This window comes from Pyrus communis, chromosome 12 (assembly GCF_041283825.1).
Source record: "Pyrus communis isolate YQ-2024b chromosome 12, ASM4128382v1, whole genome shotgun sequence".
Classification (NCBI taxonomy): Eukaryota; Viridiplantae; Streptophyta; class Magnoliopsida; order Rosales; family Rosaceae; genus Pyrus; species Pyrus communis.
The window spans coordinates 5,072,293-5,086,442 of record NC_142576.1 but is presented as its reverse complement, the minus strand read 5'-3'; the positions used below and the strand labels follow the sequence as shown (position 1 = coordinate 5,086,442).

Genomic DNA, 14,150 nt, shown 5'->3' with positions numbered 1-14,150 from the left:
ACTTTGACGCCACTTGCAATCACAGTCAAGTCTGTTAGGCTCATGTTAGTTTTAACCGACGCAACGTTTTCTTATTTCCACGCAACTTGTAATCATTGTCACGTCTGTCAGGCTCATGTCAGTTTGAACCGACGCAAAATTTTCTTATTTCAACGTCACTTGTAATGACTGTCAAGTCTGTTAGGCTCAACTCGGTTTGAACCAACGTTAACTTTTCTTATTTCAACGCCACTTCCAATCACTGTCAAGTCTATCAGGGTCACATCGATTTGAACCGACACAATCTTTTCCTATTTCGACGCCACCTACTTTTCAGTCAAGTGTGTCAGACTACATGCATTTAAGTCGTGTCAGACTTAGTGCCGATTTTAACCGACCCTAAAGTCCAAGTAGTAAGTCAGTTTGTTAGAGAAGGTGTCAGTTTTGATCGACGTAAAGTGTACATATTTCGACGCCACTTACAACCAATGTCAGTCTTAACCGACGCGAACTTATTATCCATATTTAAACCCCTTTCTTCCCCCATTACTTCCGTGCTTTCATTTCCCTCTCTCGTTTACTTCATCGATTTTTCCCCGTGCATCCTTACTCCATCTTATTCTTCCATTTCAGCCTTACTTCTTCCCCCATTTTAGCCTTACTCCTTCTCTTTCCACTAACTTTTGCTATGGATCAACAAAGTGAGGATCAACTAAGTGAAGATCAACATTCTGAGGAACTCCATTTTGAAGGGGAAGAGTTCGAAGCTGGTTCATTTTTGAATTATTATTAATTTCGGTTTTTGTTTTTTGTTTAAACTAGTATTATGCTTAAACTGAAAATTTACTTTTGTTTCTTAGTTTTTTTTTTTTTTTTTTTTTTTTTTTTTGTATTAATAAAGAGCATCTCAACGGAGGCACAGACCCTTAATTCCCAAATGGACAAAACAGCTTTGTTTGTTGGATTCTTCTAGAAAATGAATTAGTGATAATTCTAGTACTTTTTCAAAATATGTAGCATGGGAGGTTAGAGATTACAGAAATCTCCTGTTGACGAGTGATTGGTGTAAGATTAAGGAAGAAGATGAGGAAGTTTTCTGGAATAGAATAAAGGCATAGATTTTTTTTTTTTTTTTACTTGAAAATAGAAGAATAAGTCAATGATTATCATAATAATTAATTAGCTTGATTTTTTTCTTATGGATGTAGGGAAATATTTTTTTTGAAGATGAAGATGTAGTAAAAATGCCTATGATCTGCCTCATGACGCTTCAAGTTGAGGAGCATGCACACAAAGAGTACAGAAATAAGTTTAAAAAAAAAAAAGGTATTATACTAATAGAGCAGCCGAGGTGCGCAGCCACTTTCCTCCTGATGTGAATCATGCATAGTGGGTTGAGTTGGTGGCATACTGGAATAGAGAAAAAACAAGGCTAATCATTATATAATTTATTTTGTTATAACTTTAAATTTATCAAATAAATTCCCTTATTTTTCAAGAGGTTGTTGAAAAAAAATAAGATTAATCTGTTGTTAAAAACAATGAACCATACAACCGATTCAAAATCTTTTGTAAGAGTGCGGCAAGAATTTGTATGGGTTGTACATTTTTAAGAAATGTTATTGGTTTTAAATTTAATATATAGTTGTTAGAAAATTTATTTTTAATATGAAGTTTGCTTTAAATTGTTTGTTTTTTCATTGACATATAAATAAAACGGAAGAAGCATGGGAAGGAAGCAGATCCTGTTACTTTTTTTCGTGCATGTCATACACGAAAAGATAAAAGTTGGATTGATGAAACATTTGAGCGCACAGGGGTAATTGATTTTTTCGTGTTAGTATTTCATTGTTATTAATTTTTATTATCTATAGCTCATTTCTGTTTATGATTGTTGAATTTTTATTTTTAAAAATTGTATTGCAAGGCAACAATGGAGAGCAATCTTCAAACTTTGATTGAGTCAGGCCAAAAAGATAATGATGAACTTAGGACCCGAGTTTATGTCGATACCATGGGTCCTGAGAGTCATAATAGAGTCAGGCCAAAAAGATAATGATGAACTTAGGACCCGAGTTTATGTCGATTTCATGGGTCCTGAGAGTCATAATAGAGTCCGAGGATATGATCATGGGGTGACTCCTGATACGGTGTCCTATGCACCTTCTTCATCTTCTACTTCAAATTCCCCAAGAAGATCATCCATGAGTTCAATGGCACTGCTAATGACTGAAAACAATGAGTTGAGAATGAAGCATGAAGCTGATGCTAAACGGTTAGCAAACCTAGAGCTTAGAGCTGAACACTCAGACAACCGGCATAATCAGTTGTTAATGTTGTTACTGCAAAGACTTCAACCACAACCACCGCATAGCCCAGGAACCCAACAGTCAGGCCAAAGTCAGCTTCCTCCTTCTGCATATCCGTGCCCACAAGGAACTCAACGATCGAGCCAAAGTCAACCTCCATCTGCATATCTGTATGCAGGCCATAATCAGCAACCTTTTTTATATCCTATGTATCTGATGCCTACGTAGTCCATGACATACATGTAGCATATATATGCAGCAGCCTCTATGTTATACATGCAGCAACCGCCTTATCAAGTGCCATTATATTGACTCGAGATGACTTCTCCTGGTGGATTTTTCCTGACATTCAAGCTAGGGTGTTTTCTGGAATGCTTGCGGGTGCTGGATTTGATGTGGACTTGACGAGGGTTTTTGGATCACAAGGAAGATCTCAAGGAGGAGAAGGATCTGGATCACATTCAGGCTCTAGGCCGGTTGAGTAGTTTATTTGGTTTGCTTTCTTGTCGACTAAATATGACCCTTTGGCCATTCTATCTTTTGTTTTTGTATGTTATATTTGTAATGTCGGATTTAGTGTTTGTTATGACGGATGAGTTTTTGTATATTATGTGGAATGTTGGATATAAAATATTTGTATATTTTGGCACTATTTTTATTGTTAATAATTTTTATTAATGTTTGTTTTGGCTTATACATGAAATTTATTATTATTTTATATAATTTTTTTTAATTACTAGTAATTGAAAACGAAAGCAGAGATAGATCTTTTTACATATTTATTATTAACAAAGGTGGTGTCGGTTAAGACCGTTAGTAATTTGCATATTTTATTTATTTAGTTGTTAGCTGGTGTCAGTTAGGATCGTCAGTAGCTTGGATATTTTAATACATCAGGGATATTTTATATGTTTAATTTTATCACGATGTCGGTTAAAACCGACAGTGGGTTGGATATTTTATAATTTAATTGCTACTTGATGTCGGGTATGACCGCCATCATGTCAGAAGCGCACGTCGCTTTTAACCAACGTAAAGTTCCGTGTCGCTTTTACCCAACTCTGCTTCGTGGCGGATTAAGCGGACAAACCGACATCGAAGTCCTTTCGTGACGCTAGCAGTGGTGTAGCTATTCCAATCCGACATTAGAGTTCTTGTCGATTTTTACTTCGCCAATGATAGCCTTTTTTGTAGTAATGGATTGAAGGAAAAGGGGAAGGCAAATGATGATTACACCACTCAATAGGAAATGGCGACCTCAATGTGATTAATGGTGGAGCAAAATGCCTTTACTGCGGAAGAAAGGAACTGTAGGCATGAAAAACAGGCCAAACAAATATAAGAAGAGATGGATGATAGGAATATGCAAAGGAACACTTCAGATTACAGTCCAATGAGTAAGGCCTATTTTGATCAAAAAAAGAGGAAAATTATGGTCAGGTGGTAGTTGTTTACCTCCGACTATACTCCTACAACGGCGGATGATGAAGATGATGTTGATTATGGACTTTAAATTTTAAGTTGTTGATTTAAGTTTTTTTTTTTTTAAATTTTAGTTGTAGTTTTTAAATATAAGTTATAGTTTTTTTTTTTTTAATTTTAGTTGTAGTTTTTAAATTTAAATAATAAATTATGTTTGGCTCTATGACCCTTTGACCCTCGGTTGGAGATAGTAAGAAAATAGAATTTTAAAAAAAATATGAAACAAATTTTGTAAATAGAAGTTTTTAGAAAAAAAAATGGAATTTAAAAAAAATATATGAAACAAATTTACTAAAATAGAAGTTATAGGAAGTTATAGAAAAAAAATAGAGTTTAAAAATAAAAGTTATAGGGAAAAAAAATTTGTAAATAATAAATAAATAAATAAAACTGTAAAAAAAAAAATCAAAAATAACGAGTGGTTGATGTCAGCTAGCCGTTGCATTTGAAAATTTGGCCTAGCATTCATGTCGGTTATATCCGGCAGGAATGCTCACATTGCTAGCTAGCTGACCGAATTGGGCCAGCCCTTTGGCCCTTTCACATTCTGTGGGGCCCACGAGCCCTCTAGTCTAACCCTCGATTGGAGACGTTTTTCGGCCCTCTGGACCCTTCATCTCCAACCGAGGGCTGGCCAGAGGGCTTGTTTTAGCCCTCTGACCATCTAAGATATTAATATTTTAATGAATAGTACATGGCCATATTTGCCTCTGTCTCCAATCAAGGGCCAAATGGTCATATGGCTCATTTTAGTCCTGTCACAAAAAACCGTCTTCAACCGAGGACCAAAGGGTCATAGGGCCAAACATAATTTATTATTTAAATTTAAAAACTACAACAACTTAAATTCAAATCCAATAACAACTTAAATTTAAAAACTACAACTTATATTTAAAAACCACAACGGTAACTGGCCCAAAAAACCAAAAAAATTAGAACTTAAATTTAATGAATGGTTTAGGTGTTTATAGAAAAAAAAAATTAGAAATTTTAAGGATTTTAAAAAAAAAAAATGGCCCAAAAAACCAAAAAAAAAAATTGAATATAACGGCTAGTTAGCTAGCCGTTGGATTCAAAATTTTTTATAAGCATTCATGTCGGTTATTTTTTGTATTTATGGCCAGGTGTAGCCAGCCCTTTGGCCCTTTCAGATTCCATGGGGCCCACGAGCTCTCTGGTCTAGCCCTTGGTTGGAGACGATTTTTGGGCTATTTTCGACCCTCTGGCCCTCTGGACCCTTCGGTTGGAGATGGCCTTAGGGTTTAGCGATCCCCTCCGCACCGTATGCATATGCACTTTTTTTTCTTCATATATTGATTCACAAAAAGTAAATTAATACTATTATTCTCATGAAAAATGGGAAAGAGATCCCTCCACTCGGTTTACAACACTCCTCCTTGAGTCTATAAATACTCAAGGTAGATTTAACATCATGCAGAAGTTGAGGAAGTCGACTCATCGGTACTGATTCTAAGGAACAACGCTTATTCTCAATAATGTAGGAACTTGCATAAGTACTAAGTCTCACTAAAAAACCCTAAGGCTATGGCAAAAACCCAAGTAGGGACAAAATCCATAGTCTAAGGAAAAATGTGTGAGAAATGCAAAGTTAAAAGAAACGTCTATGAGACGTCATCAAGGATATGACCAGCCCAAGGTGGGTGCCTCGTTAAAACATAAATAGGTAGCAAAGTATCTTCAGGATAGTGAAAAATGCTGGGTGCCTAGTGGGAAAAATGCTCCTAATCGTAGGGAAAAATAGTACATTAAAATCAGGCAAGTATCTTCAGGATACTCCCTCTGAGTTTGACACAGTTCCAAAGAGAAATAGCAAAGTTACAACTCATAAAGTTTACGCATACCAATTCCATGAACAAGCTTATGAAACGTTGTCTTCGATAGTGATTTGGTGAAGAGGTCGGCCAGATTGTCTTGTAAACGGATTTGCGTGACTTCAATCTTCTGATGCTCTTGTTGTTGATGTGAAAAAAAGAACTTTCAGCACAATATGCTTGGTGTTGTCTCCTTTGATGTAACCCTTCTTGAGCTCTTCGATGCATGCTGCATTGTCTTCAAAGATCATCATCGAGACATCAACGGCGGGATAAAGATCGCAGGAGCTTCGAATATGACCCATTACTGCTCTCAACCAAAAGCATTCCCAGGTTACTTCATGCAAGGCGAGAATTTCAGCATGATTAGACGAAGTGGCAACTAAGGTCTGTTAGTTGACCTCCAAGATATTGCAATGCCACCGATGGTACAGACATAAGCCATTTGAGAACGCGCTTTGTGCGGATCAGACAAGTATCTTACGTCGACATAACCAACAAGGCGAGAATCGACTCGAGAAGCAGAGGGTGCAACATCACTCGAGGATCCCTAGGGATAGAACAAGCCCAAATCTGTAATACCCTTAAGGTAACAGAAGATGTCTTTCTCTTCAGTCCAATGTCCACATGTTGGTGCATTATTGTATCTTGCCAAAAAATTAACAGCGAAGAAGATATTAGGTTTAATGCATTGAGCTAAGTATAATAAAGCGCCTATCGCACTTAGATAAGGAATTTCAGGCTCCAACATCTATTAATCATCCTCTTTCAGACAAAAGGGATCTCATTTTGCATCTAACGATCGAACGACGATATTAGTGCTCGAAGGCTTCGCTTTATCCTCATTAAAACAGTGCAACACCTTCTGGGTATAGTTCGATTGATGTACTATGATTCCATCCGAACACTACTCTATCTCAAGACCGAGATAGTATCGAGTCTTACTTAGATCCTTCATCTCAATTTACGACTTCAGGTGCGCGGCAGTTCTCGCGAGCTCTTCAGGAGTTCCGATAAGATTCATGTCATCGACATATACTGCAACAATCTCACATTCGAAATGTGACTTCTTAATGAACACACAAGGGCATATTTCATTGTTCACATATCCCTGACTAGTTAAATACTCACTCAGACGGTTATACCACATTATTCCATATTGTTTCAAACTGTAAAGTGAACGCCTCGGCCGAATTGAGAGCGTGTTCTGGGGTTTGGAAATATTTGAACTAGTTAATGTAAGTCCTTCAAGAACTTTCATATAGATTTCTATTTCAAGATCTCTATAAAGATACGTGGTTTCTATGTCCACCAGCTGCATATCCAGTTTTTCGGAAGCTACCAAACTGATAAGGTAGCGAAAAGTAATCACGTCCATAACGGGTGAATAAGTTTCGTCATAGTCAATCCCGGGGCATTGTGAGAAGCCTTGTGCAACAAGACAATCTTTGTAACACTTAATTTTGTTCTTCTCATTACGCTTCCGAACGAAAACCCACTTGTAGCCAACGAGCTTCACATGTAGAGAAGTAGAAATTACAGGTCCAAACACCTTACATTTCATAAGAGAATCGAGTTCAACTTGGATTGCTTGTTTCCAGTTTGACCAATCAGTTCTACTTCGACATTCATCAACGGAACGCGGTTCAATGTCATCACTCAACATGATCTCAATAGCTACTGCATATACTAATGCATCATCGACAATCATCTTATTTCTACGCCACACATCATCTAAGCTAGCATAATAGACATAAATCTCATGATTCTCGAGATGAGGATTCATCTCTTCAAGGACGCTTCCATAATCTAGAATTTCCTCATGAGTTTGATAGAATGAGTAAACGATAGTCGGATTCATGGTAGGCTCTTCGGGACCTTGGGATGTGGATTTCCTCTTCTTGGGGTGTGAATCCTTTGAACCAAGAAGTCTACCACGCTTTTGTGTAGAGGTAGATGATTGGCTAGCCGCTAATGTACGTGGATCACCAATATTGGTGTCATGGGCCTCCAAAAGAAAAGTCCGTCGTACATTTGGTACATCCATCTTTGTAGGTGTATTCGCAGCTGGAATATGTGATCTTGTCATACGCTCTAGATCGGTGAAGGCATCTGGCATGTTCTGAGCTATGCTTTGGAGATCTAATATGCGCTACACTTCAGTTTCAGACTGAGCGGTATGGGATATAAATGAGACAAAGTGGGAGTCATCCACAATATTTTGCGTCATTCTTCAGGAACGTTGACGTTCTTATCTTCCCTTAACGACGGGAAGACTGTCTCATAGAAGTAACAATCATGAAAGGAGCAGTAAACAGATTGCTTGTCAAAGGTTCTAAGTAACGAATAATCGAAGGAGAATCATATCCGATATAGATTCTCATCCTTCGCTGAGGCCTCATTTTTGTACGTAAGGGCGGCGAGATCGACCCATATACCGCACAACCAAATACGTGCAGATACGATATATCGGGTTCATATCCAGTAACCAACTGAAGGGCACTAAATGGTTGTGTCGCAACAGGCCTTAGGGGGACCAACTTTACTGCGTGCAATATTGCATGGCCCCAAGCAGTGATCGGGAGCTTGGTACGTATAGCCAACGATCGAGCAATCATTTGTAAACGCTTAATGAAAGGCTCTGCCAAGCCATGCTCGTTGTGAACATGGGGTACAAGGTGTTCAACTTCAACCCCAACCGACATACAATAGTAATCAAAAGTTTTAGATGTGAATTCTCCAGCATTATCTGATCGAATAAATTTGATCGGATAATCAGGTTGGTCAGCCCTAAGCTTGATAACCTGAGCCAACAATTTGGAGAATGCAGTGTTCCTTGTGGACAACAAGCACACGTGTAACCAACGTGTGGAAGCGTCAACCAAACCCATAAAGTATCTAAATGGTTCGCATAGAGGGTGAATCTGTCCACAAATGTCCTTCTAAATCCGTTGTAGAAAAATGGGAGGATTCGAACAAATCTTGTCATAAGAAGGCTTAGTAATAAGTTTTCCCATTGAACATGTTTGACAAGTGATTCCTTGGATCGAACCTAAACTTCAGGTTAGTGGATGCCCATGTGATGATTTGAGGATACAACGCATCGCTATTCATCTAAGATGTCCCAAACGATCATGTTAATGTGTAATTTTATGAGCGGTCCCAATAGTAGGGTCGGCCACATAGTGACACTCTATGGGGCGTATGGTTGTAGTATACATACCACTCGAGATACACTTCATCTTCTCTACAATACGCTTCTGGCCATACTAGTAGGAAGTTATGCACAGAAATTAAACTCCGTTTTCTACATGGGTTTCAGCGTGGTAATTGCTATCTCTAATGTCCTTGAAACTCAACAATGTTCTTCGAATGTGGAGAATAGAGTGACTCATAAATGGTCAAGATTGTACCATTGGACAACATTATACGTGTCTTACCGTATCCTTCAATCAGGTTAGATGGCCTTGAGAGGATTGTCAGATGTGCATTCTCAGGTATAAAGTTCGTGAAATAGATGCATTCACACAAAACTGTGTGCGTGGTTGCACTATCTGTCAGACAACTAACTTTCCCGCTAGTCATACCTAGAATGAAAAATTAATTCGAATTGGTGACATGCATAAAAGTTCTAAAAATAAATATCAATTCAAAATAATTTCATTTATTCAAGGATGGTAATTAATTAAAACTTAATATCCAAAAACAAACCACCAATAAATAATCCAAACATAAAAGGAAAATTGTTCAAAAATCAACCAAACACAAATGAGGGGTTCGGCCACTAGGTGAATTCAGCCCTATTGTCTTATTTCAACTAAAAAATAAGTCTGTCTAAGATTCTAATCTTCCATAGGGATGGTATCCTCTTGAAAGTCAGAAACCTTCATCTTTGTAGTCTTCGGTTCGCCCACTTGCACGAAGTTTGATTCAAACTTCTTACGACAAGAATGATATTCATCTACAACCTTCTTGGGAGCTTGGCAAACACGAGACCAATGGTCCTTTGAACCACAGCGATAACACATAAATGAATCCATGGTTTTAGGTGTTTTGCCATTATTCTTGAAGTTCGAGGCCTTAGGAGCGAGGTTTGGGCGCTTCTGGGCTTTGTTTCCTCCCTTGGATGGGCCTTGACTCTGTTTACCTTGGTGGGATAGCTTTTGGCTGCCCCTACCACTCCTCTTTTGGCGTTTTAGGCATTGATTTGTGTATAATGTGCTTTAGGCATAGCAGTCGCCCTAGTAGGTCGAGCTTGATGATTCTTCATCAACAGCTGGTTCTGCTTTTCAGCAAGAAGTAAAACAGAGATCACATCTGAGAACTTAGTAAACTTATGAGCTCTATATTGTTGCTGCAGGACAATATTAAAAGTAGAGAATGTCGAATATGTCTTTTCCAAGAGATCCTATTTGGTCAAAGTTTCATTACAAAACTTAAGAAGTGATCAGATTCGACAAACTTCATAATTATATTCATTCACAGACTTAAAGTCTTAGAAGCGCAAGTGCTTCCAATCATGTCTTGCTTCAGGCAAGAATATGTCCTTTTGGTGATCAAAAAGATCAGCCAAAGCAACCCATAGTGCACGTGGATCCTCCTCAGCAAGATATTCAGTTTGCAGAGCATCATAAATATGTCTTCGAATGAAGATCATAGCAGTGGCTTTTTCAGCTTCGCCAACAGGGTTGTCTGTCTCTTCTTCAATAGCAGGATGCAAGTTCTTGGTAGTGAGGTGGAGCTTCACATCTTGGACCCACTTGAGGTAGTTTCTTCCAGAGACCTCTAAAGCGGTGAAGTCGAATTTGTTCAAATTCGAAATGTTCCTATCACAAAATAAATGGACAAGATATGGTTAGTGTAATGGAGAAAAATTGATCCATACACATAAGAGTAGAACATACAGGTTCTAATAGACATGTATTGGTTTAATTTTGCATGAAAAAACTTCAGGTTTTCATGGGTGATGTTTTTAAGTGAAAATCTTCAGGTTTTCAAACAACGCATGTTTATAAGAAACTTCAGGTTTCAAAATAATTATGAACTTCAGGTTCATATATTCCTGGAGGCAAACACAAATATATACACAGAATTATGCAACAAGAATATGCAAAATATAACTTTAGGTTTATAATTATAATTGAATTAATTATTTGGACTTCAGGCCAAATTAAAGTGTGGGTGAAAAATATAAAACCCATTGGGCCTAAAATAATTAGGCGAATAAAACTTGGGGCCCAAAAGAAAAAAAATAAGCCCACGGGTGGCTTAAAAAAATTTGTCCATGAGACCTAGGCGGAAAAAATTGGGTTGTGAGTCTCGGGTAAGACTGCAAGTCCACGGGGAAGATTGGGCAGAGGAATAAGCTGCTTCAGGCAAACCCAAAAGATTTTTTAAAAATAAAAATAAAAATTCACGCTGGCCGCTTCAGGCTAGCCCAAAAAAAAAAAAAATCTTTTTTTTTTCCTTCACACAAGGGCTGGGAGAAATGGTTTGGGCCGGGAAAGCTCCAAAGCCCAATGGGCTGGAGCAAGATATCAGCAGAGGGCCGAGTAACAGAGCCCAATAGGGCTCGGGTTTTGGAACCAACACCCCAATGTGTACTGGGTGCATTTTGCCGGGGAAGAACGCCGAAATTAGTGGATGAGGCCGTGTCAGATGGCGTTTCCAAGGTCGGGGCAAGTCAAGGTTCGTCGAAGATCCAAGTGTTTTTCGATGGAGATGAAATCTCAACATCGAGGGATGGAGAACCGAATGAATTCAATCGAATTCGAGAAAAAAAAAATGAAATTCTTCTGGAATTTTGAGAAATCGTTGTAAAAACGATGGGTGTCGTCCAATTTTCACGACTGACGGTCGTGTTTCGTCGAGAAACCGATATGTGAGACCTGCGCTTCAGGCCGTGGGTCGGGGCGGTGGTGCATCAAGCGCTGTTTCGGTTCAAAGCTTGCGGCTTGTGTTCAATGTTGGGTTGGGCTTGCATGGTGTGGCCCATCGCCATGGATGGGATAATGCAGGGCACGAGTTCAAAAGAACCCTAGCTTTCCCAATCGCAATAGTTTTTTTATTTTTTATTTTATTTTTAATTCAATTCAAATATAATTCAATTCAAAGCATATTCAAAACAATAATATGTTAATTTAATTCACTTTGATAAATATACAAATATATTTGATTCAATTCATAGCAAATATCAAATTCACATAATTTAATAATTATGAATATAATGCATACACAATTTATGTAGAATCTAAAATTCGAACAACGTAAAGAAGGGTCATGCATTATGGTGAATGTTCATGCTATCAGGGCTACAAAAAATATCGAGATAAAAACTGTTGTTTTGAAAGAACCTGATTGCGTGATGATATGGATGAACTGGTTTGATGCAGAAAAATTCTTCAACGTCAGATTCCTAAGCGCAATGGTAGGAGCGTACTAATAACGTGTTGTAGCCTATTTATCTGACAAGGTTAGGGTGGAAGGCGGCAAGGAGAAGAGAGAGTGAGAGAGATGTGTTTGTAGAATTGTAGGAGAATGTATGTTATTATCCTTCCTACATTGTGCCTTTATTTATAGTAGTAAAAGAGAGAAGATATTCATTCTTCCCCAAGTAATACAAGTTGTAATAGGAAAGGATAACTAGAATCAAATCTAATCTAGGATTTACACAATCACACTTAAACTAGGAATGTTTACAACATGTATTTGCTTATCTAGTTATTTTTATACGAGTTGAATTATGGACTACCATTTGGCAATTTCCAAATAAAATAAAATAAAATAAGTAAAAAATTCTACTTCCATTTAAAAAGGGAAATGCTATCAAAAAGAAAACACAAGGTATATCAAACTTATATAAAAAATCGAACAATTTCTTGGAAATCTTACAAGATTCATTCCTTTTTCTTCTTCTTTTTTCTCATGGTTCACCTGGCCTTCGGTCGCCAACTCCCCTGTCATCAGGTCACCAATTTCCTTTGTGAGTTCGATATGTTGGGGGTGCAAGGCAGTTACATTTTCGGACTTCATTACTACTTGAAGAGTTAAACTCGAATAATAATCATACAATGAATAGAAACAGCCTTAATCAGGACAGTGTCAAGGACCACAAACAACTACCGATTTGTTAGTTCACACTTCACAATCACTATGATATAAGGACCATTCCCATAGAGGCCCCAAGGCCCCAAATGCATAGCATATCCATTGCAATAACTAGATATGTCATATATATGTCTTAATTATCATTATTTCTTCTTATACCAACCATATTAGGAGTGAATACTCGAATATAGGACCTCGAATATAAGCTAAACATTCTTGATCAGTTAAGAAGCGTGCAACAAAATTCAAGGATGTTAGTTAACGGATTTTTAGTTCAAGGATCAAATAAAAACTAGAGTGTAAGTTCAGGGACCAATATTATATGTTAAACAAAATTTAAGGATGTTAATTAACGAACTTTTAGTTTGAGGATAAAATCTAAACTAGACTAAAAGTTCAAAGACCAATTCTATAGTTTACTCTAAATTATAGGCTCCGTTACTGCATTGACGTACAAACGGCACCATCTTCTCGCTAGCGACCCGCGATTAGCATTCTATAGTAGCAGTCAAGCATGTGTTCAAGTCATTCTTTGATTTGTTAGGAAAATAAACAAGAGACAAATTTAGATTTTAAGAAACTTCAACAACAGTACGAGAGATTGAACTTGTTGGAGAGAGGTAGAAAAGCCAACCACTACAATGTGATTCCAAGGGCCTTGAGACCATGAGCCGGGGCCTATCATTTCTCCTTTTTAATTTGGCTACCATGGCCGTTTAGTTGGGCCTATTCCTAAGAAAATTACACTCCAAAATAGTAACAGAGGGTCCAGTAAGCATGTGGTTTACTTATTTTATGGTACAGACAAAATTTTTTTTGTTAACAAAGGATATTAGTTACACCCACGTGCACCCCCAAAAGCCGAAAGAAGCCCTCCATTTCCTCTTCTCTCCTTGGACTCAGCCTCGCCCCCTCGCCCCCTCGCCCCTCCCCCAAAAAAAGGCTTGGAATGCTTCACGGCAGTTTGATTTCTAACGACAAGAAGATTGAAAGTTAAAGCTTGTTGCCATATGTCATAATCTAGTGCATCTGATTCAAACAAAGTGTGATAAACCAACTGCCTGGATCAATTTGAAGGTAAAAAAATCAAAAAAATTCTAAACACACGTAAAATAAAAACACTTAACAAACTTACAAATAGAGAATTATAATTTAAAGAATAAACTTATAAGTACACACTTACAAGGCATAAAGCATAAATATATATATTTGTGAATAGTAGTCGTCATTGTCTTTGCCCTCTATCAACTGGTGGAGATGCTCTTACAATCTTCTTCTCTCCCCTCCTCTCACACTTAATCATAACTGTTTAAATAAAAGAGGAGGGAATGAGAAAGAGATTAAGAGATGAGAGAATCATACTCCTAATCGGTTAATGCAAATACAAATGAGTCATCAATGAATGAAAAGTATGAAAGGGAACCTTTACATTGATCTTCCC

The 14,150-nt window shown here is 37.6% G+C and overlaps 1 pseudogene; it reads right to left on the bottom strand.

The window, feature by feature from the left end:
* Positions 1-9,444: 9,444 nt before the first annotated feature.
* On the bottom strand, positions 9,445-12,801 carry LOC137714440 (uncharacterized; annotated as a pseudogene).
* Between the last annotated feature and the right edge of the window lie 1,349 nt (positions 12,802-14,150).